Raw genomic sequence first — 26,054 nt, 5'->3', positions numbered from 1 at the left:
CGTGTGTAAAGTTTGGTGGAAGAGGATAAAACTGTGGGCTGTTTTCCAGGGTTGACCTTGGCTCTTAGTTCCAGTTAAAGGAAATCTTGATGATTCAGCATACCAAGACATTGGGGGAGATTTAACAAACATGGTATAAAGTGAAACTGGCTCAGTTGCCCCTAGCAACCAATCAGATTCCACTTTTCATTCCTCACAGACTCTTTGGTAAATGAATCTGATTGGTTGCTAGGGGCAACTGAGCCAGTTTCACTTTACACCATGTTTGATAAATCTCCCCCATTGTGCACTGTGTTTGCTTCCAGCTTTGAGGAAATGTAACGTGTAGGTATCCCAATACTTTGTCCATATACCCCTATAGATATTTATATAGCAATAGCAGAGCGGACAGGTTGCTACTATTTTTGCACTTATTTATATGTTACAATAAACTACATAAAAAATAAAACAATAAAAAAACTGTAAATATTTGTCTTTTCACCTTGTACAAGAAAGAAAAGGAATAAAAGTTAATCAGGCTCATATATGGCTACATCAACGGAAAAATAAAAATATTAAGACTCTTGGAAAACAACCATTAAAAAAAAAAATAGCCCACGTCCTGAAGGGGTAAAAGAAGAAATTAAAATGCAATATGCAAGTACTCAACTACATTTATGGAGAAGAGTAAGCTCCAGGCATATGGATTTACCATATGGAGAGCTGCTAAAAATATGGCAGAATAGTACATTACAGGAATAAAACAGCTGAAGGAACAAGTTTGTGTGGAAAAAGTTCAAATAAAAGTCAATGATTTAAAGGGCAGCTCCAGGTCTGCAGAGACTGATCATTAATAGAGATGAGCGAACCGGGTTCGGGTTCGAGTCAATCCGAACCCGAACGATCGCCATTTGATTAGCGGGGGCTGCTGAACTTGGATAAAGCTCTAAGGTTGTCTGGAAAACATGGATACAGCCAATGACTATATCCATGTTTTCCACATAGCCTTAGGGCTTTATCCAACTTCAGCAGCCACCGCTAATCAAATGCCGAAAGTTTGGGTTCGGATCGATTTGAGCATGCTCGAGGTTCGCTCATCTCTAATCATTAACAATCAGCTACATTGGGTTACAAGTGTTACTAACACCACCAGCTTTCAATAGCTGGAGGGGGGTCTCTGTACCCCCACTATCACTTCTTGTCTTGGAGCACTTCATGCACAGGCTGAGGTAATGACTAACTTCTATAAAAAAAAAAGAAAAAACACAATTCCATCTATTTGGGAAATGATCGTTGCAGTGATCCCGATCCGTAAAAGGTACTTTGACCATTTTTGATCCCATTACAAACATTACGTCCACAAAAACAATCGCCAGCATGGATAAAGACACAGATGCTTCCTGTTTTCACTACGTTACGGTGTTTGTCTGTTATGGAGAATATATAGTTGCAGAAAACTCCATAACTTTCTGGTGGATGTATCAGCCGATGGGATTGTCTCATTTGGGCGTCATAGACACAGACCCCTTCTATTAGATAGAAGAGAGAGACAGTGCTAAAGAGTGGTCGGCATTGCTTGTCCAGTCTGGACAATTAGCTGTTTGATATTATATTGGGTATTTCTATCAGTTTTAGGGGTGTCCCTGCATGGTACTGGGCCAAAGCTGAAAGATATCCTAAAATTTTAGTCACATTCTGGTGAATATGTGCAGGTGAAACCTATAGAGCAGCATATGCAAGAAAACACTCAGAATAAGATTCAGCGTTTTGTCCCCTTCATTATAAGGGGTTGGACCCCCAACAATCATAAAGTGATAACGCATCCAATCGATCTTTATTAGATGAGAAAAATCATTTTGGGTCTATTCATAAAAGTCAGATACAGTTATTGAGATGTATGGACTTCTACATTATAGTTCCCTTAAAGAATAGAAAACAATGTCATAAAAGTCAATAACACTCAGAAACAAGATTACGTGCCCACATGAATACAGGGGATCAATTTTTAGATGACTAGGAATAGGAAGTCAACAGAGAAAAACTCATTAAAATGTAAAAACAGAACAGACTCTTCCACAGGTAAAACAACTCAAATTAATAGTGAAATAAAATACTAAAACTTGTAGGCCATTTCCCCATAGTATGGACATTTCCCGAAACAGCCCAGACTGATGGAGGTCTCATATGGCTGTACTGTAAATAGCTGTTATAAGATCTGGTCTTGCTCATGAACAATTCCTGCAATTATTTATGGGACTATGAATATTATCACTGAATAAAAGACAAAACTGCTCACTATTCCAATAGTCACAAATAAAATTAAAAAAGGGTCAAGAACACAGTAACACGTATAGAAACTGTGTTACTGATGAGTTGTTTAGTGCAGGTACATAAAAGTCATTCTATGGCTGACACTTCACTTACTTTATCTGCCATGATAATAAATCTGCAGTTCACTGAGTTCACGCTCATACCTATCTCTTTACTGTGTATTCCAGGTAGGTATAATGTATCTACAGCTGTTCTGCTCAGCGGTTGATCAACACATGAACTTCCATCATTCCTCTCCTTTAAAGTGTCACCGTCATTACAGAACCTAAATCAACAGTAGATGTGATATAAAGCAAGTTTGTAATTTACATTCATTATTTTTATTTTTTTTCGTTATAAGGAAGAACACGGCACTTCCTGTGTTCTGGCTCTTTTTTCCCAAACAGTTAGAAAACAGGAAATCCTGTGTTTTTCATCTGAGCGTGTTTCATCTGAGCGCTCACAGAGAAGGCAGCCATGTGACTGATGGACACTATATATGAGCGAACTTTTCAAAAGTTCGTTCTGACCGGACTTCTGGATTTTTTAAAAAAGTTTGGTTCGACCTGATTTTGGATTTCTTCAGATTTCATAGTTTAAAGCATCTATATGATACAGGGATAGTGTATTTGGTTGAATTTAGGGCTCTACATGTCAGTAACATCATTATCTTTTTTTTAGACTTCAATATTCACCATTACAGGGTCTATGCAGGAAACTCACCATTACAGGGTCTATGCAGGAAATTCACCATTACAGGGTCTATGCAGGAAATTCACCATTACAGGGTCTATGCAGGAAACTAACCATTACAGGGTCTATGCAGGAAACTAACCATTACAGGGTCTATGCAGGAAACTCACCATTACATGGTCTATGCAGGAAACTCACCATTACATGGTCTATGCAGGAAATTCACCATTACAGGGTCTATGCAGGAAATTCACCATTACAGGGTCTATGCAGGAAACTAACCATTACAGGGTCTATGCAGGAAATTCACCATTACAGGGTCTATGCAGGAAACTCACCATTACAGGGTCTATGCAGGAAATTCACCATTACAGGGTCTATGCAGGAAATTCACCATTACAGGGTCTATGCAGGAAATTCACCATTACAGGGTCTATGCAGGAAATTCACCATTACAGGGTCTATGCAGGAAACTCACCATTACAGGGTCTATGCAGGAAATTCACCATTACAGGGTCTATGCAGGAAAAAGGTCACAAATGCAGTGAAGGAGCAGCAGTAATCATTGGAGGCAAGTGGACGTCCATCAATAGTCATTTGAGACCAGTACAGGAGCAGCAGTAGTCATTGGAGGCCAGTGGAGGTCCAGAAATAATCATTTGAGGTAAGTACAGGAGCAGCAGTAGTCATTGGAGGCCAGTGGAGGTCCAGAAATAATCATCTGAGGTAAGTACAGGAGCAGCAGTAGTCATTGGAGGCCAGTGGAGGTCCAGCAATAGTCATTTGAGGCCAGTACAGGAGCAGCAGTAGTGAACATGGAGGCCGCTCCTCTTAAAGCTATACCGACGTGACACAGGGGGTGGGCTAGTGCAACATCCCTGCTTATTGGAAGTGTTCTGGGCATCATGGGAAAGCGCTTTTCCCGCCCGGAACACTTCCTGCTTTCTAAAATGGCGGCTGCCATTTTAGAAAGCAAGAAAAAAAATTCGACTTCCAAAAATCCGAATCTGACCGGATCCCATACCGGCTGAACCGGTTTGCTCATCTCTAATGGACATATTGAGCTGTGACTTTCTGTACTGGCCGGAATTCCTGTGTTTAGTCTCTTTTTTTTTAACCAGCACAAGTCTGAAAATCTGCCTTCAGGAGACTGGACCTGGATTTCTGGTAAGTACAGCTTTGTTTTACAGCATGATAACAACAAAAAATAATGAATGTATATCACAAACTTGCTTTATATCACATCACACTGTTGATTTAGATTTTGAAAGTTGTAACGAAAGTGACACTTTAAGGATAGGTTCACGCCTAAAACTACACTATGTCTTTGGTATTTGCTGGCAATACGGCAACACAGTATACCGACATACACCGTGGCACACCCGGAGCAGATCTATTTAGTTCCATAAACGTAATGTAGACTAATAGTTTCGACAACAACATTCTGTCTTTAGAACTCAATAAGTCCAGTACAGGTACATACGTGTCCAGTATGTGTTCCATAATCATAGTGTGGTTTTAGACCTAGCCTTACAGGCAGAGGAATGGTGGAAGCTCATGTGTTAATCAACAAGAGCAGAGCAGCTGCAGATACATTATACCTGCCTGGAATGTACAGTACAGAGATATACATGAGCCTGAACTCCATGAACTGCACTTTTATTATCCTGACAGATAAAGTAGGTGAAGGGCCAGCTACAGGATGACCTTTATGCACTGAATATATAACAGCCTTATGTAAGCCTTACTCTATTTCTGATGCTTTTTTTTAAGATACCGGTTTATAGACATAGGCGGCCGCCTGCAGTTTTAGGTCACTCAAATAGAACTTTAGAGCCTTAGAAATGGACTGAAACATAGTCACTATTAAGGTCCCCATACACCTTACACGTTTGTCAGTATAAGGTGTATTGGGCTCTGCTGACTGTCCACCGACAGATGATGTTGGTGGAAATAGGGGTCAGAGTCATGGAAATAACGTCCCGACCCCTTTGTTCTGGGAGTGATAAGCTGCATTCAATGCTCTCAGGCTTCAAATTAACCCACCCCATAGAGGACACAGGAACGCTCGGCCATACTGGATGGGAGAAATAACTCACAACCAAAGGTTTATGGACACCTTTAGATTACTTTATGTCCAATAAACTCAAAAGATCTGGTGGAGATATATGCCTTGCTATCTATCAGTCTACCAGTTTGTTGACTCATACCACATTCTCTAAGGCTGACTTTACACTACAGTGACTGTCAGAGACATATGCTGAGGGGACTTTGGACAAAATCCAGTATCAAAGTTGTCTAAGAGAGACGTTCAAGAGGCCGATTGCAGCTCAGCCTGGAGTCCTTGGGCCCACCAGGGGAAACAATTTTGAGGATCCACCAAACATATCTATATCCTTTTTTATTGTCTTGAATATAGTAGATGCTTGTCATTGTTAGATAAAGTGTGAATTATCTTGCCCCAAGCAGCATGTGACTGGTTCCACACCAGTTTTACATTGAAGATGTCATCCGCTGAACCTTTGAAGGCCTCTATTGTGTGAAAACCTGGGTCTACCCGAGGATCCACTGGACCAGCATGACCCTGGATAAAGTACAGGAGGGGGATCAAGGGAAATCTGTCTGCTCTATACCATGTTCAGAGCTCAATTTTCAAGGAGATTGTGTTGAGCCGCAGGATGCACCTCTCCATCCTACCCCACCCTTACCTGCTCTGACACATTAACATATAGGGCCAGTCTTCCAGAACTAAGCTGTGCACGTCAATCAATCAATCAAGGCAGGGAGCAGTGGGGGAGGGAGGAGGCATGCATGCTGCCAAAGAAATGTCCCAGCAGTAGAAGCTGTGCATCTATTTAGTCAATGTTTTGTAGCCATATGGATTAAGGTTAGCAGAGCATAGTCCTTGGCAGCCACATCACAAGTGTTTCTTATTTCTGACTACCAAACCTGAACTCAGGTGTAAACAGACATTAAGTACACAGAGAAAATGAATATTTTATCACTCAGAACACCTGTCAGTACAACATATACAGAAGAATGGCCGTCCATGTAATACAAGTCCTCCGTCTGTCTAGCAGGAAGAATATAAGTGGCGTCCACACCTTTGTGACTTGTAGTCAGACTGTCTTCACAGACATAAGGTGTAACAGATCCTGCCAAAATTGCCCTTCAAAACTCTGTATCGATGGCCAGAGAAGATAAGGACGGAATGCTTGGTGCCAGGAGCTTCTATCTTAGCATCTATTCGCAGCTAGTCATGCATGGCATTTAAAAAATTCATGACTGTCCTTTATGTGTAGCCAAAAAAGTATCTTTTATTGGCAACAGGTGAAGGGTGAAAGACAATAACTAAATAAATGAGGCGGGACAAGTCTGTGTGTTGTGACTGCTATTCATTTACTCTTACTTACTTATTATTGCACATGGAGTTTGGCAGGTCATAGGTACATAGGGTTTTATTAATATTTGGGGGGAGGGGTAGTTAATTTGTAAACGCTACCATAGTTAAAGGGGGTTTTAAGGGGAACCTGTCATATTGCAGTACAATAGTCAAGTGGGCAGATCTAGTCAGTGATTGACAGCTCTTTCTATATACATATTTATAAACAGATAGCTGCCAATCACTGATTAGGACCGTCCACTGGACTATATTAATAAATGATGATGATGATGATGAAGTTATCCTGGAACAATACTTACAAAACTGACTGACACAGCTACTGAGACCTCTAGGAGTCTATTCCCGCTATTGCAGGGGGACCGCTTGGTGCAGTGGTGCAGAGGGGTACATCTGCTAGATGGGGTGCTCAGCCAGAAAACGGCAGTGTCCAAAGTAATACCAGTATAAAGAAGGGGCGACACTCACCATCAAATCGTGCAGAACATCGCGCTTATTTTATTTTAGTATGTCCACAGTTACATACAGCTCAGCAGGTAAGACGCCAATGATGTCAGGTGACAGCTGTTTCACGCTATCCAGCGCTTCTCCAGACCCATAGAGACATTATCCAATGTCTGGAGAAGTGCTGGATACAGCTGTCACCTGACATCATCATGGCTGATTGGCGTCTTACCTGCTGAGCCTTTTGTAACTTTTGACATACTGAAATAAAATAAGCACGATGTTCTACACGATTTGATGGTGAGTGCCGCCCCTTCTTTGTTCTGGTCTTACAAAACTATGTATCAATCTGCTAAGCTCCTCCTGCAGGTTCCCTTTAAGCTTCAGTTTGTATGTGGCATAATTATTGGGGCTTTTTATTATGCAATTCTATAGTACAATGTACAATAAGGTACAAAATGAGGTTTTAAAAAAATTGTTGTCAGTTTAAGGCCAAATTGACTGCACATAAGATTATACAATGGAACTGGTATTACATCATGAGTGTTTCTAGGAATAATTAAAGCAGTATATATATATCCATAGACCCTTTCTGTCAACAATACAGGTCAGTGTGTTGTATCAGTGTGGGAATTGTTTTCCTAGCACACATTGTGTTCCCCACTTCCTTAATGCCTGAATAACACTGTTGATGAAACACTCTTGCAGAACAGGTATATCTTGGTCCATGTGTTTCCTTGATCATGAGAATACTAATAACAGGACAAGCCTGAGGTGTCTCCAAAAAGGTACAATAAGCATCACAGATAGTATGCACAAAATACGCTCCGATCTTCCCAGTAAAACTTAACATATCATTGGGACCATGCAGGCCCGCTTCTGCCATGAGGCGGAATGAGTATTCCGCCTCAGGCGGCAGATTCTGCGTCCCTGCAGGGGGCGGCAAGATCCTCACCGCTGTCATTTTAGTTAAGTTTAACTTAGCTAAAATGACAGCAGCAGTCACAGCCTCACCGCACATCCTGACGCCTACGTTCCCCGGCATCCCCACGTACTGCCGGGTTCTCCGTCCTACGTTGCCCAGCAGCCTTCTCCCTCATTGGTCGCGTGCGTGTGCCGCAGCCGTCCGCTGCGGCGCTACGCATCCGCGGTCACCAGGTACCAGCAGTGTTGCCCTGTGCTCCGGTAAGTTCCGGGGAGCGGGTGCGCAGTGGTGCAGTGTGTAGCGGCGTGAGGGGTGTGTGTGTGTGTGGAGTGCTGTGGTGTGGAGCGCCGTGTGTGTGTGGGGGGGGTGTAGTGTTGTGTAGTGCCGCGCGGGGGGGGGGGGGCTGGGGTTGTTTGCAATCAACGCACGGTGGGCTGGGGGCGGCGGCAGCCCGGGTTTGCCTCAGGCGGCAGAAAGCCTGGGAACGGCCCTGGGACCATGGTGTTCTTAGTGACAGAGCTCACTATCAAGTCTGTGAAGTGGGCCAGGGTGGAGCGTGACCTCAAGTAGAACTGTATAGAGACAGTAATGGGATCCATTTAGGGCAGTCTAGTAGTCTACTCCCACTGAGAGACAGTACACTCTACAATGATTTCCAGGTAGAAAGTTCACTCTTACTTTGTAAATATAGTTTACAATCAATGAGTAACTTTGGAAAACCCCTCCGAATTCCAATTGGTGAGTTCTCAATTTCCTGTGATGTTCTCACTGCTGTTCTATAGGAATGATCATAAAACCTGCAAGAAGAGAACAGAAAATTAGAGTATGATCAAGATCACACCTGAAGAAGATCTATGGTCACGCAATATTACTGGCATACAAAATGTTCTTTTAATAGAGATGCTATTCTTACCTCACCATGCTTACCCAGTGTCCTCCTGTGGTGTCTTCGGGTCCCCACTGAAGACTTCCATCACCACTTTCAAGCAAGCCTAAAAAGCTCTCAATAAGTCAATGAATAAGCTCTAGACTACAGGTTTCTATGGTCCATGTGGCTGCTAAAAGGTATAGCTCTAAATGTGGTTAATGGAGCTATGGCAAGATTGTACTGAACATTTTCCCAATGGGTGATTCTCAAAAGTCTCCAATACATTATTATTGACTGTAAGGGTATATGCACACTATGGAAACATACACACTATGGAAATCATGCGGATCCAGCAGATTCCGTCGCTCCCCCCTCCCCTCTGCGCTCCCGCTTGAAGTTCCCATAGGCTCCATTCTATGCTCAGGCAGATTCCGCTGTCCGCACAAAGAATTGACATGACAATTCTTTGGGAGGATGGCAGAATCTGCCTGTGCATAGAATGGAGCCTATGAGACCGACGGAACTTCCAGCGGGAGAGCGTTATTTCCATAGTGTGCATATACCCTAAGGCTATGTTCACAGTATGTAACAGCCAATGGCAACAACAGCCGTACTTTATGTGGGGTGGAGCAATGCTTTACTTTCTATGGGATCCCGGCCGGAGCGTATACACATCGTATACGCTCCGGCCGGGATCCCATGCGGGGCCGCAAATAACTGACATGTCAGTTTTCTGCAGTCGCAATTCAATGAATTGCGGCCGTAGGAAACCCTCCAGCCGCTCGCTTCACTGTGTGCTATGGGAAGCTCTGATGCGGGCGCGCTGCTGTGCCCGCATCAGAGCTCTGCGGCCAAGTACCGGCCGAGATGATCCGGGCAGAGACCGGCAGTTCCATGACCCGGCCGGGGTCACTGAATGGCCAGTCCCTTACGTTGTGTGAACATAGCCTAATAAGGCTCTAAGGAAAAAGGCTGTAAGTCACAATGCTGAATTCTATGAGATCTTGACAAAAAAAGAAAAAAAAGACATATGATATTAATCATTGATGAAACTATAGTGATTTGGACAACAAATAAGAAACACCAGGTGTCGTCTGTGGTGTCAGTGTGATAAATACAGAAATCTGATCTCCTACGTTTCACTGCTTCCTACAGATTAAACACATTTACCATATAACCACAAACCTCAGTTTACAATGGGGACATTTTGTCCCGGAAACTTGTACCCAAATGACATATGTAAAAGCGGTCTCACTAGACATATGTAAGAGCGGTCTCACTAGACATATGTAAAAGCGGTCTCACTAGACATATGTTAAAGCAGTCTCACTAGACATATGTAAAAGCAGTCTCACTAGACATATGTAAAAGCAGTCTCACTAGACATATGTAAGAGCAGTCTCACTAGACATATGTAAGAGCAGTCTCACTAGACATATGTAAGAGCAGTCTCACTAGACATATGTAAGAGCGGTCTCACTAGACATATGTAAAAGCGGTCTCACTAGACATATGTAAAAGCGGTCTCACTAGACATATGTAAAAGCGGTCTCACTAGACATATGTAAAAGCGGTCTCACTAGACATATGTAAAAGCAGTCTCACTAGACATATGTAAGAGCAGTCTCACTAGACATATGTAAAGGTCTCACAAGCTAACGCTATATTTTTTCATTGTTATTCATGATTACATCCTAAACATAGAATCACTTGTAGATTGTAAGCCCTCACGGGCAGGGTCCTCTGTTCTTATGTACCGGTCTGCCACTTACCTTATTTAGGTTTTGTAATGTTCTGTTTGTCACCCCCTATCGCTTGTATAGTGCTCTGGAATCAAGGGTGCTTTATAAATAAATAATAATAGCTAGGAGAAGCATGCAGCTGGGCGCTTCTTTCCCCATCTCCAGGTAATCTCCATCATGCTGCACAAGACGGGCTCCATTATAAGTCTATGGCGCTTATCTCATGCAGTGATATGGAGATTGCAGGGAGCAGGGGAGAGAAGTGTTCTTCTTCCAGCTATATTTAACGATCAGTGAGGTCTAACCCCGACCAATCAAAACTGTTGACAGGTCTCTATGACATCTTAAAGGTTTTTCTTTCTCGATAAGAGGGTACTTACATTTTCAGGGTGCCTTCACACACACCGGATCCGCAGCAGATTTGATGGTGCAGATTTGATGCTGTGTTCACTTATTTAGATCAAATCAGATGCAGATCTGCATACGGTGTGTGTGAAGCTACCCTCAGAGTTCTCTTTAGTTTGGTAATATTACATATTATGCAGTTCCCTTAAATTTCCCGAGCATGTACCAGCTGCCTTGTCATACACAGTTTGTGAGCACAGTCCCAAATGTAACCAGGAAGGAAGCAGGTATCCAAATGGCAAACAGATAAATAAGGTAGCTGATGCGGTAGTATCAGAGTCTAAGGGTGCGTTCACACGTACAGGATCTGCAGCAGACTTAATGGCGCAGATTTGAAGCTGCAGATTCAAAGCAAATCAATTCTGGGCCATCAAATCTGCTGCGGATCTGCTGCAGATTCTAATCTGCACCATCAAATCTGCTGCAGATCCTGTACGTGTGAACACACCGTAAGGGTCCTATTACACCAACAGATTATCTGACAGATTTTTTTAAGCCAAAACCAGGATTTGAATAGAGGAGACATCTCAGTCTTTCCTTTTTTACCTGTTCCCTGTTTATAGTCTGTTCCTCGCTTTGGCTGATAATTAGTTAGTGTAATAGGGCCCTAAAATTTTGTGTCATAGAGAATCTCTAGTAATGGTCATAGAATGGGGAATTTAAAGTGATAGTGTCCCCCCTTTCCATGTAAGTGTCCCCCCTTTCCATGTAAGTAGTTCTCAGCAACATTATTAAGCTTATATTCTGGACATTTCATAAGTTACTGTATAAAGGATTTCTTGATGGTCTCTCCCCTCAAAAATGCATGATGGACAGTGCTGTAGGGGCGGGGCTTAATGGCAGTGGTGCCCCATATGTCCACCCCCTCTGTGACGTCATCACTGTCTAAGCTCCCCCCCACTCTGCATCCATTGGAATGGGCCGACGTAGAGATATAGGCCCCACTCCCTCTAGGTCGGCCTATTCCAATGACTGTGGAGGGGGCAGGGCCTAGACGGTAATGATGTCACAGAGGGGGTGGAGATGTGGGGCACCATCCCTACGTCACTGTCCACCAATAACATGCATTTTTCAGGGGAGAGACCACCAAGAAATCCTTTATACGGTAAGATATAAAATGACCAGAATATAAGCTTAAAGGGAACCTGTCATCCAGGCTGCCAGGGTGAAGCCCACCCGACCCCCCGGTGGAGCCCCTTATACTTACCCCTTCCTCGAAGTTCCGGTCCCGGCCCCCTTCCCGCCGCTGAGAAATGCCCTGAGGAAGCCGTGCACGTGCTCACCAGAGATGAGTCTGATGCCCATAGAGAATGACTGCTCCAGTCATTCTCTATGGGCGTCGAACTCATCTCCGGTAGCCGAGCTGACAGGTCCCCTTTAAGAATGGTGCTGAGAACTGCTTATATGGAAAGGGGGGGACACTATCACTTTAATTCAGGAGAGTTCCAGGCCTCACTCTCTGTTCGCATATTAGTGCACAACATGACTATTAATGCAGGTATGTTCACCTTTTACACAATCCATGGTTAACAGCATTGTGACTGAGAATCCAGGAACCATGTACTACGATATCTCAGATAGAAGTGAATCATCATAATAACTGGCCAGTGTAATCAGATCTTTACTGTAGATTGCAACTACATAAGTGCAGACCATGACTATACAGTACCTTATAGGGGTGTTCTGGTACCAGAAAATATAAAGATATATAACTTACTTATATACTGTAGTCTGTAATAGTACTGGCTTTAGCATGTTTGTGCTTTATCCCTGTGTAGTCCTTTAATTTTTAATGTGATATTGTCTCCAGTTCCCATCCCAACTCTTCCCTCCCTCCCGAGACAACACATCCTCCCTTACTGTCTCGGCTGTCCAACTTGGCTGGATCTTGTATCTGAGCTCAAGCCCCACCCCCCCTGAGTGATGTCATAACCTCCAGCCAGCCTTTACGGCCTACTTCACCACTTATCACCTACATACCCATCTCTCTCTCTCTCTCTCTCACACATGAGAGGTGTTTACAGCAGGCCGCTTTGTGGCAAACAATGCCACAGGCAGAGGAGCAGCCAGTGAATACAGCAGTTTTTGCAGATTTGCTGAGGTTCCGAACTGGTAGAGGTGTTGTGGGAGGAGAATAGGCAGGGTAGAAGTGATGAACAGCTGAGGGAAAGCAATGCATTCTGGGAATTGTAGTGCTAAGTAACTACTCAACCAAGATGCTCTTTATTTATTATAGAAAGAGACCCACAAAACAAATAAATTTTAGTGGTTTCAGAACTGAGCAAGTCATTTTTTACCTAACATCAGAGTTCCCCTTTAATTCTCTACTTCAGTCTCCATAGTCACCTATATATGAGAATGCACTTAGATGGTCACAATTTCATATTAGTGTACAATAGAGGACCCACTGATAAAATCCTTTGATCAATGGAAGTTTTAGATGTATTTGTACATACACCTGTCCTTGTCCTTCATAAGGCTTATATAATGGAAGCAATGCTGTCCAATATTGTCTGGACAAACTTCCTTTTATTAAAGTTTGTGACATTTACAGGGTCATATGAAAACCAGATTATACAATTGAGGTCTGGTGAGAAACGCTGGTGAGAGCCAGGTCACCCAGAAGACAAACCGGGCCCCGGCCAAAAGTGCGGTGTTTGTGATGTGCTAACATCCCTCAGTAGAAGACCTTATTATAAAGAGTGAACCAGCAACTGGAAATATTACTCTAAATAGCGGTTTATTTGTGTCACAGGGGAGCGCACTTGGCTGCCTTCTCTCCATAACACTATTCAGCCACTCAGCTCTCAAAGATCCATTGGCCAGTCAGCATTGGAGCATGAGTATTGCCAGTTTTAGAAATACACTTTTAAAAACTTCCCAGTTGCTCTGATTTATAAGCTGAAGTATAAAGACTAATATGACACCTGAGAGTACTGTACGGGAAAACCCACTTCCAGTTAGTATTGTACATTTCAGCAGCCCACAGACAGACACAGATGGTGAGGTGCCCTTTAAGACAGACATAGCCATTCCCCAATAAAAGTACGTATTTATTGAGCCTTTTAATAGAGCCTTGCATTCCAGCAAATTTATGGATTTATTTACTTATATAGTACAACATAGACCATTACCGAATGATCTAGAGGTTCTTGAGTAGGTTTATTTTAGTGTGACTTTTATGGGTTGTCTGACAGCTTAAAGGAGAACTCCAGGTAGAGGTTAAAAAAAAAGACTTCTGCAGAAGCATAACGCATTGCTTACCTATCTATCCCAGTTTTGAAACTACCAAAAATCCATTTGTTTTGGAGGTTTTTGTTTTGTATTGTGTTTCTGCACTTCCTGGTTGAGCAGTTCCCAGAATGCAGTACTGGTTCCAGAATGTAATGCAGGCTATTTTCACACTATGTAAAAACAATGGCCGTATTTCATAACAACGACCGTTGTTTAAAAAATAATGACCATTGATTGCACAACAGCGGCTGTTCTTATGAAATACGGCCATTGTTGTTACATAGTGTGAACATAGCCTCAAGCTGAATTTCACAGAGCGCTCAGGAGGTTAAGCAGCTTGAGACAGGGCAGTGTGAGCCAGTGGATTTTTGTAACTGTAGCCAATCATTGTATGGACTCATCTACTATATCACTGCTCTCCTTATACTTAAGATAGGACAAAGGTGATGTCATCAGCAGCACATTACATGAGCAGCCTCACTGTGCCTATAGGTTTTTAATACTGTAGTTTTATTTTATATAATAAATACAGTAAAATGTTTAAAGTTTCAGATCAATCTGAACCATGATGCACTGGGACAAATCTTTAGAAGCCAACTTCATGTTTTCTGTCAGAAATTAAGAGCTGCAGAGGAAATGAGATTTTAGCAAGGATCAGAAATTTCTGTTTCCTACAGTAAAAACTCAGCCATGTTTTCAGATGTTAGCGCCACACAATGAAGTAGCAACCAAGACAATGACCTATGTATTAGTAGACGGTGGTGGGCCAATGGTGGGCAGAGTAGGCAGCTGCCAAGGGGGCCATTAATGAGGTGGTGCAAAATATGAATTATAAAAAAAAAACACCTGGACTGAAAGATATATATAAATTCTGAAACTTTGGTCACCAAGATAGGCTTATATAATAGAACCAAATAAGATGGAGACAGTTGAAAATATTGGAGGACATAGCACAAGGGAAAAGCCTTGTTTTTCTTTATTTTATTGCTTTTTCAGCAGCCCAGTCCATGAAGACCGGGCAATCCAATTCCTCTAAATGAGGTAGCACAGTCTCCAGCTATTTATTACAAGCCTCCATTGATTATATTGTATTTTCATAACTTACTATGCCACATGAACAGCACAATTGTGCACGCTCAGTACATACAAACTGCTGAGAAAACATTGTGACGTCCTCTTCACCCGAGCGTTAAAATACCACTTTGTACACGATACGCCTTATAGCCCCCACATTCAACAGTGTATGAGTTCTGTAATCCACTGGGATTACAATTGCATTATTTCATTGTCTCTATTACAGTGTCTATGGATTGCCAGACCGTCCCCCATATGTCTGCCATCTCTTCCTACAGTAGGAAATATATCCCTAGAAATAAGCAGTATGCTCGGTCCTAGGTAGCTGCTCTTTTTCCATCACCTCGATTAAAGTATTATATAATGTAACCGCAGTATAGGGTCTATCTATACTCTATCCTTTCCTTATTTTCTATCTGTCTCTTTTTATTGTCTTCTGTATGTTTTAAAGCAAATTAATTCAGTTTAAGAAAAAATGTACATATAGGTCAACTAACAGCACTCTATTACTTATTAACCTGTTAGGTAACAGCTTTCACCAGATAAGAACGATACTTGCTTGTCTCAGCTATAGACCATTTCATATGTGGAAAATTCCATGTTCTTACAGGAATTTGCATGTCTGAAATAAAACTAAGACAAGGGGTTGGGTTGTATTTGCTCTGTCAGTGTGTATCTCTACATAGCCCCGCAGGAGGGTGAGATAGAACACTGGGTACAGATAACTGACGCATCGGATGAGGATTTGGTGGCTGTCCAACCTAATGAAATAAGCCTGTAAATAGACACAGTCCCGCCAGACACAGAGTAGTAAGCATTAGTAGTAATAAGTGACTGTCGCTTACAGAGCAAACAGGTGAATACAACTTTTATTTATATGCCTTAAAAATGCAACAAAGACTAAGTGCACCATGACAAACAATATATACAGACCCACTGCAGTCAGATATACAGATATCAACACTGCCTATGATCCCTTGGGGTGCGTGCACACTACGAAATCGCAATGGAAAACCTGTCACGGATTCTGCAGCTCGCACCCGCTCACGGACTCTGGCGGCCGTGCACGTCTCCGCCTGTGTCATAGACCTGTTCATTCTTTGGACGGAGGGCAGAATCCGCCTGTGTATAGAATGGAGTCTATGGCACAGGGGAAATGCATGAGTCCGAAAGCGGTTGCGAGCTCCAACGGGTTTTTCGTCGCGATTCCGTAGTGTGCCAGTACCCTTATTCTGTAAGTGTAGAAAATAGTGCTGAGCACACTTGCTGGGTTCTCTGAACCTGAACACTCAGCATTTGACTGTCGGTGGCTGGAAAAGTGGCCACCGGAAGTCAAGTGCTGAGCGTTCTTGTTCGGAGAACATTGCAGAACCCAAACAGTTCAGCAAGTCCGCTCAACACTAGTAGAAGGGGTTACTGAAAGATTTTCGGTGCAAAACTTTAACCAGGAGGGTGTGGGAGGGTGCCTAATTCTAGCCTAGTACTAGCCTTAAAAAAAAGGGGGGTGTGGGGAATAGCTCTGGTCGATCCTAGGTAGCAGTGCAGTAAGCAGGGACACAGACAGGATAACGTCCAATTTAAGTGTTTTTATTTCACACTTAGCGTCAAAACACAGAGCAAACCTTAACAAAGGCCCGTTACAGACCCAGGGTCGAGTCCAGCAGGGCCAGGACCTGGCGCCCTGCTACCGTCACCTGGCATAGGTGGCACTCATCGACAGAGCCTGGAATGGCAGCCGTATAAACCGGGGCTGCATAAAGGGACACCCTCCGTGCAGAGCTGCAGTCCATAGACTCAGTTACGTGGGGGCAATTGGCTGCAATATGGCCAGGCTCCTGGCAGAACCAACAGATAGGAGCCTCCCCCCTCCTCCTCCCCTGGGGTATCTCCCGAACATAGGGATTTGATCTGGCCCGGGAACTGGCAGATACCATGGGCCTTCGGGGCTTAGGGTTGGCCGGGGACTGAGAGGCCTTCTTTGTCAGTACCTCTCCACCATCCCCACCAGAGCATTATCAGTTGGGTCCCCATGCCCCACCCACTGCTGTATCTCCCCCGGCAAGGCCCTCAGAAAGCGGTCCAAGACAACCTTCTCCACCATCTGGGCCGGGGTTGATGTCTCTGGCTGAAGCCACTTGCGGACCAGGTGGATGAGGTGGTGCATCTGGGCCCTGGGTGGCAATGCCTCTTGGTACCTCCAGCTATGGACTCTTTGAGCCCGAAGGTGTAGATCAACTCCTAAGCGGGCTAAGATCTCTGCTTTCACTGTGGCATAATCCCGGGCTTCCTGCTCGCTTAGGTCAAAGTAGGCCTGCTGTGGCTCTGCGATGAGAAAAGGTGCCAACACCTCAGCCCAGTATTGCTGCGGCAGCCTTTCGCGGGTGGCCAATCTTTCGAAGCCCATCAGGAATGCCTCTACGTCATCCTCGGACGTCATCTTTGTCATGGCTTTCCGGACTTCCCTCCTGGCGTCATGTTCCGGCATTGCTGCACCCAGCTTTTGTTGTGCAGCCGCTAGTGCTGTCATCTGCTGTGCTAGCAGTCTGTTAGTTTCTTGCTGCTGTAAGTTGGACTGAACCAGCTGCTTAATCAGCTCCTCCATGGTTGTGGCTTTTTGCTTCAGCGCTGTTGAAAGCCAAGACATGCAACAAGTGTATGCTGAATACAAAAAACAGTCATGGGCATAGATTCTGAATCACTACAAAGTTTATTTATCACAATTATAATGATGACATGATAAAAAAATAATATAAAAATATCACTAAAAAGTATTTAAAAACAACCAGGTACAATACATATAAAATAGACAACAACATGGGTTAAATGGGTGGTCAATGTAAAAAATATGTCCCAATGGTATGTCCTCCCTTAAAGTAAACCTGCTATCCCAGCAATTTTATGGCTCAAGACACACCGGAGGTCATCATAAACCGTATCAACACTCACCCATTACTCCTATGAGAGTCACAGCTGTCCCTACGTACGTTTCACCACAACCGGGCTTCTTCAGGGAACTGTCCCCCTAAATCCCCCTCTCCCTTATATACATACCGGGCCTCATTATGGATTAACCCCGCTTCCGGGCTCGTCAACGCGCCAGGCCGGAAGTAAGGACCGCGTCACTTCCGGGTCAGCAGCTCACCCCACGCACGCACGGCCACGACGTATAACGTCACGGACATGGGCACTAGGAGTATTGAGGCCACCCGGAAGTGACCGCAGCGTCAACAACCGGCCGGGCGCGCAAACCCATCTGCGGTGGCTTCCCAATTTTAACTCAAAACTTACTGGAACAGCGGTGATCAAATCAACCGGGGTAATTGGACATATACTAATAATAAAGGCCATATTTATTCACATTCCCCTAACACACTCTACATAAATAATATCATAACATCAAATGTAAGTATACCAATTCATAGAATAAGTGATTTAATGATGAATACATTCATATCTATAAATATGTATAAAGTGACTGGTGCTAATTATAAGTGAATTATTACAAAATAATAAAAAAATACTACTTTTCCCTTCCATCTTCTTTTTTACTATATTTCTTTCTATTCTAAACTCTAGCATACAGTTTTCCTATCTATATTTAGGTTTCGGGTACCTCAAGAAGCTAAGAATATTGGACAGCGTTGCGATATCTTATGTTAATTGCTTAAGGGGATATTATTGGATATAAAATTTCTATTAATAAATAATATATATGAAATAATAGTATTTATACTGATATACTTTTCATAATTTTAAAAAAACAATTTTTTACACTTATTCACTTTACGCGTTTTTCGTACTTGCGGTTTTGATGCGTTTGTTTGCGCAGCACTAGTAACACTATTTGTATGTTTTATGGCACTAGTCATTTGTGTATAATATATAAATTGAGAGTATTTTTTGTGTAGTATTTTTTATTATTTTGTAATAATTCACTTATAATTAGCACCAGTCACTTTATACATATTTATAGATATGAATGTATTCATCATTAAATCACTTATTCTATGAATTGGTATACTTACATTTGATGTTATGATATTATTTATGTAGAGTGTGTTAGGGGAATGTGAATAAATATGGCCTTTATTATTAGTATATGTCCAATTACCCCGGTTGATTTGATCACCGCTGTTCCAGTAAGTTTTGAGTTAAAATTGGGAAGCCACCGCAGATGGGTGTGCGCGCCCGGCCGGTTGTTGACGCTGCGGTCACTTCCGGGTGGCCTCAATACTCCTAGTGCGCATGTCCGTGACGTTATATGTCACGGCCGTGCGTGCGTGGGATGAGCTGCTGACCCGGAAGTGACGCGGTCCTTCAGGCCCGGCGCGCCGACGAGGGTTAATCCATAATGAGGCCCGGTATTTATATAAGGGAGAGGGGGATTTAGGGGGCAGTTCCCTGAAGAAGCCCGGTTGTGTTGAAACGTACGTAGGGACAGCTGTGACCCTCATAGGAGTAATGGGTGAGTGTTGATACGGTTTATGATGACCTCCGGTGTGTCTTGAGCCATAAAATTGCTGGGATAGCAGGTTTACTTTAAGGGAGGACATACCATTGGGACATATTTTTTACATTGACCACCCATTTAACCCATGTTGTTGTCTATTTTATATGTATTGTACCCGGTTGTTTTTAAATACTTTTTAGTGATATTTTTATATTATTTTTTATCATGTCATCATTATAATTGTGATAAATAAACTTTGTAGTGATTCAGAATCTATGCCCATGGCTGTTTTTTGTATTCATCTTTATGGTGGGTTTTTCTGTTAATTAAGTAGAGTGACACCCATAGCTATAACTAATTAGTAAGCTATACTGTGATTAAGGGTGATTAAGTCCCTCTACCGTGAACCTTTTTGTATATAACAAGTGTATGCTTCACTGCACCATGCCCGCTCCGAGCCACCATATGTGGGGAATAGCTCTGGTCGATCCTAGGTAGCAGTGCAGTAAGCAGGGGCACAGACAGGATAACGTCCAATTTAAGTGTTTTTATTTCACACTTAGCGTCAAAACACAAAGCAAACCTTAACAAAGGCTTAAACACAAACAAACCCTGCTCGGCTGAGCACTTACTAGTACATAACCAATCCCTGACTATACGTGGGACCAGCTATCCAGCCCACGGGTACAAATAACAAAGTATGGTGTGGCCCATGCAATACCTTCAGTATTCCAGCAGACAGTTCTCCAGATATGGCCACACTCAGCACTGCAGTGAGCTTCTTTTTAAGGCCCTGATGACCCCCAGCTGTGGGCTATGGAAGCCCAGGACCGAAGCCCCGGTGGAGTGAGCGTCCCACTGCCAACCTCACTCACTCCAGAAAAAGCAGGTCCCAGTACGTATTTTAACAATCAGTCTATGTTAGCTATGGCCAACACAGACAACCAGGCTATCAATCCTGCTTTACCTGTGTCTGGGTTAACCCCTTGGTTACCAGAGACACACCCAGGGCTTACCAGACACAGTTTAACCACTTCAGTGGCAGATATCTGTGCTCCCAAACCATGCCTCTCTTACATTCCCTCCCCCTCAGTTTAGACCCACTGGGGCAAACTCCTGACATCAAACAATGGGTCCGGGACAAGGCATCCGCGTTGCCTTGCAGTCTCCCGGCTCGATGCTCCACTGAAAAACTAAAATTTTGCAGAGACAAGAACCACCTTGTGACTCTTGCATTTCTCTCTTTTGACCTACTTATCCAAGTGAGGGGTGAGTGGTCAGTTATCAGACGGAACCGTCGCCCCAACAAGTAATATCTTAGTGCCTCTAAGGCCCACTTTATCGCCAGACATTCCCTTTCTACGATGCTGTAATTTTTCTCGGCTGGTGTGAGTTTTCTGCTCAGGTAGGTAACGGGATGCTCCTCTCTGTTCACCTCCTGTGACAGAACAGCTCCCAGCCCTACCTCTGACGCATCTGTCTGCACACTTCTTGGGGTTTGCAGTGAGGCCAGCTGCCCTTAGAGAGTCCACTACGGCCTGTACTTTGGCCAAGTGACTCTCCCAGCCATAGCTGAAGATGATAATATCATCCAGATATGCTGATGCGTATCTCCTGTGAGGCTTCAGCACTATGTCCATTAGGCGTTGGAACGTCGCGGGAGCCCCGTGAAGTCCGAACGGTAACACGACATAGTGGAAAAAACCCTCAGGGGTGATGAAGGCTGTCTTTTCTTTAGCGCTCTCCGTCAGGGGTACTTGCCAGTATCCCTTGGTGAGATCGAGCGTAGTGAAATACCGAGTGCTTCCCAGTCTTTCAATAAGCTCGTCTACACGTGGCATGGGATAGGCGTCAAATTTGGAAACTTCGTTTAACTTTCTGAAATAGTTACAAAAACGAAGAGTCCCATCTGGTTTGGGAATCAGAACAATGGGACTGGCCCACTCACTTTTGGACTCTTCTATGACGCCTAACTGTAGCATGTTCCGTACCTCCTCTGCAATGGCCTGCCGACGTGCCTCAGGGACTCGGTATGGTCTTAGACGAATTGTTACCCCTGGCTCTGTGACAATGTCATGCTTGATTACAGACGTGTGCCCAGGTAATTCCGAAAACACGTCTGTATTCCTGGCTACAAATTCCCTAGCCTCTTGGCGTTGTCCTTTTGTGAGGGTTTCCGAAATTGTCACCTCTGCACCGGCCACCGTAGGCTTAACTGTAGCCTTAGGGGGTAGTACAGAAGGGAGATTAGCTGGAGACCTTTCTGTAAGCAGACTCTCCCTGTCCTTCCAAGCTTTCAGCAAATTGACATGGTACACCTGCTCGGGCTTCCTCCTACCAGGCTGACGTACCCTGTAGTTAACTTCCCCCACCTTCTCGATTATCTCATAGGGTCCTTGCCACTTGGCAAAAAATTTGCTTTCCGCGGTGGGAATTAGAACCAAAACCCGGTCGCCCAGGTTAAAGGTCCTTACTGTGGCGGACCTGTTGTAGACCCAGCTTTGGGCCCTTTGAGCAGCCTCCATGTGCTCCTTAACAATGGGCATAATAGCCGCCATCCTGTCCTGCATACCAGCAATGTGGTCTATAATACTTTTGTGGGGGGTGGGTTCCTGCTCCCAAGTCTCCTTTGCAATATCCAGCAGGCCTCTGGGATGTCTGCCATAGATCAACTCAAAGGGAGAAAACCCAGTAGAGGCCTGTGGTACCTCCCGAATGGAAAACATTAAATAGGGTAACATTACATCCCAGTCCCTCCCATCCTTGTCCACCACCTTTTTCAGCATACTCTTCAAGGTTTTATTAAACCTTTCAACTAGTCCGTCTGTCTGAGGATGGTATACAGATGTGCGTAGCTGTTTTATGTTGAAGAGTTTACACAGTTCCTTGGTGATTTTGGACATGAAAGGGGTACCCTGATCCGTAAGGATTTCCTTGGGTAGTCCCACTCGGCAAAACATGGCAAATAGCTCCTTGGCTATCAGCTTTGCCGATGTGTGCCGCAGTGAGATGGCCTCAGGATAACGGGTAGCATAGTCCATTACTACCAGTATATGCTGGTGCCCCCGAGCAGACCTAACCAATGGACCTATCAAGTCCATGGCGATCCTTTCAAATGGGACCTCGATGATGGGTAGAGGTACCGGCGGACTTCGAAAATGTCCCATGGGTGCATGCAATTGACATTCGGGGCACGACTCACAGTAACGTTTAACCTCACGGTATACCCCTGGCCAATAGAATCGCTGCAAGATACGATCCAGCGTTTTTGTGGTCCCTAGGTGTCCACCAAGCACATGTTTATGAGCCAACATGAGAACCGTTTGGCGATAAGGCTGCGGAACCAGTAATTGCTCACAGATCTCACCCCGCAACTTATCAACTCGGTATAGTAGGTCTTGGTCAACCATAAAGTGGGGAAATATTTGATCAGCATTGGCGTGCTGTGGCACCCCATTCACTACCACAACATTTTCCCTGGCCCGGACCAGTGTGGGGTCCTGGAGCTGTGCGGTGCCAAAGTTGTCACGGGATACCTCCAAATCCGACAACTGTGGCCCGGTCACAGACTCCTCAGACTCACCTGCCATTACCTCTAGGGGAAATACAGAATTCATTATTTTCTTCACAGGTCACCCCTACGGCAGGTACCCCAGAGTCTGGGTCATTGGGCTCAGGGTCTAGGTCTTGTCCTTTCTGTTTGGGGGGTACTCTAGGCGGTGGGCTCCCCGACCTTTGATTTCTCCGCCACAGAGTCCAGAACAAGGGGAAGTCCCGTCCCAAAATAAGGTCATGGGGCAAGTTCATGACAACCCCTACCTCATGTTGTCTCTCTCCACAGGAGGTCTGGATGGCAACAGTCACGGTGGGATAGACCTTTACATCTCCATGAATACACAGGACCCCTACTGTGTGGCCTGTTACAGACCCAGGGTCGATATGGGACCCATTAATTAGTGTCACCCAACTTCCAGAGTCCAGCAGGGCCAGGACCTGGCACCCTGCTACCGTCACCTGGCATAGGTGGCACTCATCGACAGAGCCTGGAATGGCAGCCGTATAAACCGGGGCTGCATAAAGGGACACCCTCCGTGCAGAGCTGCAGTCCAAAGGCTCAGTTACGTGGGGGCAATTGGCTGCAATATGGCCAGGCTCCTGGCAGGACCAACAGATGGGAGCCTCCCCCCCCCTCCTCCCCTGGGGTATCTCCCGAACATAGGGATTTGATCTGGCCCGGGAACTGGCAGATACCATGGGCCTTCGGGGCTTAGGGTTGGCCGGGGACTGAGAGGCCTTCTTTGTCAGAGCTTGGGTAGCCCAGTACCTCTCCACCATCCCCACCAGAGCATTAGCATCAGTTGGGTCCCCATGCCCCACCCACTGCTGTATCTCCCCCGGCAAGGCCCTCAGAAAGCGGTCCAAGACAACCTTCTCCACCATCTGGGCCGGGGTTGATGTCTCTGGCTGAAGCCACTATGCTTCACTGCACCATGCCCGCACCGAGCCACCATATGTGGGGAATAGCTCTGGTCGATCCTAGGTAGCAGTGCAGTAAGCAGGGACACAGACAGGATAACGTCCAATTTAAGTGTTTTTATTTCACACTTAGCGTCAAAACACAAAGCAAACCTTAACAAAGGCTTAAACACAAACAAACCCTGCTCGGCTGCACTTACTAGTACATAACCAATCCCTGACTATATGTGGGACCAGCTATCCAGCCCACGGGTACAAATAACAGAGTATGGTGTGGCCCATCCAATACCTTCAGTATTCCAGCAGACAGTTCTCCAGATATGGCCACACTCAGCACTGCAGTGAGCTTCTTTTTAAGGCCCTAATGACCCCCAGCTGTGGGCTATGGAAGCCCAGGACCGAAGCCCCGGTGGAGTGAGCGTCCCACTGCCAACCTCACTCACTCCAGAAAAAGCAGGTCCCAGTACGTATTTTAACAATCAGTCTATGTTAGCTATGGCCAACACAGACAACCAGGCTATCAATCCTGCTTTACCTGTGTCTGGGTTAACCCCTTGGTTACCAGAGACACACCCAGGGCTTACCAGACACAGTTTAACCACTTCAGTGGCAGATATCTGTGCTCCCAAACCATGCCTCTCTTACAAGGGGGCATAGCCTAACCCTTTTTTAAATGTCCATTTTGGACATCGCCCATGTTCACATTCATAAACAAATCCACCACATAATCCGCATGTTGTACATGCTGTTTCTCTTGCACTGCAAATGGTGAACTTTATAGCGCGTCTACAACAAATACCCATCCAAGTTAATGTCTATTTCTTTCAATATGCACAGTGTATCAGTCTATAACAGTGGCTGAAGCTTCCATCACAAAGAATTATACAAGAAATGGCTTTCTTCCCTTACATAGTTGCATCTGTATAAAAACCCATAGAGAAATCTGTTTCAAGACTGAACAACTAAAATAGCCGCTGAAGCCAAACAAACATAGCTGCTGCCTTATTTATAGCCATCTCATAGTACTGCAGGCGCAGCAAATATGGAAAAGATTAGAGGGAATCACCACGTCCTGTAACCATGGAGACTAACTATAAATAAACCCAGGAGAGGAAGGCCTATACGTGTGGAAATGATCACCAGTGTACTGACTCATCCAACCTCAACAGTCTGTATGACAACCCCATCATAACATAAAACGTATAGTGCAGATCAATAAAATAAGGGCACCGGAGACCGACCTCCATGGCATCACCTCAGTGAACGTGGGGACAACTGTTTTACTCAGAGATACAGATCCAATGAATCACACAGAATGAACTTTTTATCACCTGTTATCTACCATATATACTTTTTAGTGATGGCTTAGCAAATGTATATTCCACTTTATAAATATGACATACTTCCAGGGAGGGCCAAAGCGGGCGTAGCATAGCGGCAGCTTGTACATAAAGGCGTGGGCAGTAGGGGGTTATGCGTGCAAAGGTATTGTTTGGGCTGTGGGCTAGTTGCTAGATGCATGTGACTGGCATGTGATTAGTATCAGGAGATGGGGGGATACCAGGTTGGGCCAATTGGGCGTCAGGAGTAGAGATGATCGAACAGGGCCGAGGTTCAGGTTCGTACGAACCCGAACCATCGGCATTTGACTCCTGCTGCCTTCCTGTTCCGTGGGGAAGGTGGCGACAGCACGAGTACCGCCTGGAAAACAGGGATACAGTCTAGATTTTCCAGGCGGTACTCAGACTGTCGCCACCTACTCCACGGAACGGAAAGGCAGCAGTAGTCAAATGCCGATGGTTCAGGTTCGTACGAACCTGAACCTCGGCCCTGTTTGATCATCTCTAGTCAGGAGATATTAGGGAAGGTTTAAAGTGTGGGAGATATATAGGTAAGGGGGGGCTCACTCACTTGCTCCTTGTGCCCGGACCTGAAAGCGCCCACCCACCCTTTTTTAACCGTGTTTGGTCGGTGGATAGTTGTGCAAATCCTCCTGGCGGAGGGGTGGTCATGGATGGCACTGTGTGAGGAGGTGTTGGAGGTTAAATAAAAAA

At 44.6% G+C, this 26,054-nt stretch overlaps 1 protein-coding gene across 1 annotated transcript in view; it reads left to right on the top strand.

Moving 5' to 3' along the window:
* Positions 1-26,054, top strand: part of RPS4X (ribosomal protein S4 X-linked) — a 490,857-nt gene that overhangs the window by 267,896 nt on the left and 196,907 nt on the right. The gene's annotated exons all lie outside the window — the stretch shown is intronic.

This window comes from Dendropsophus ebraccatus, chromosome 10, assembly GCF_027789765.1.
Source record: "Dendropsophus ebraccatus isolate aDenEbr1 chromosome 10, aDenEbr1.pat, whole genome shotgun sequence".
Lineage (NCBI taxonomy): Eukaryota > Metazoa > Chordata > Amphibia > Anura > Hylidae > Dendropsophus > Dendropsophus ebraccatus.
Note: the sequence above shows the minus strand (reverse complement) of the source record. Positions and strands in the feature narration are given on the sequence as shown.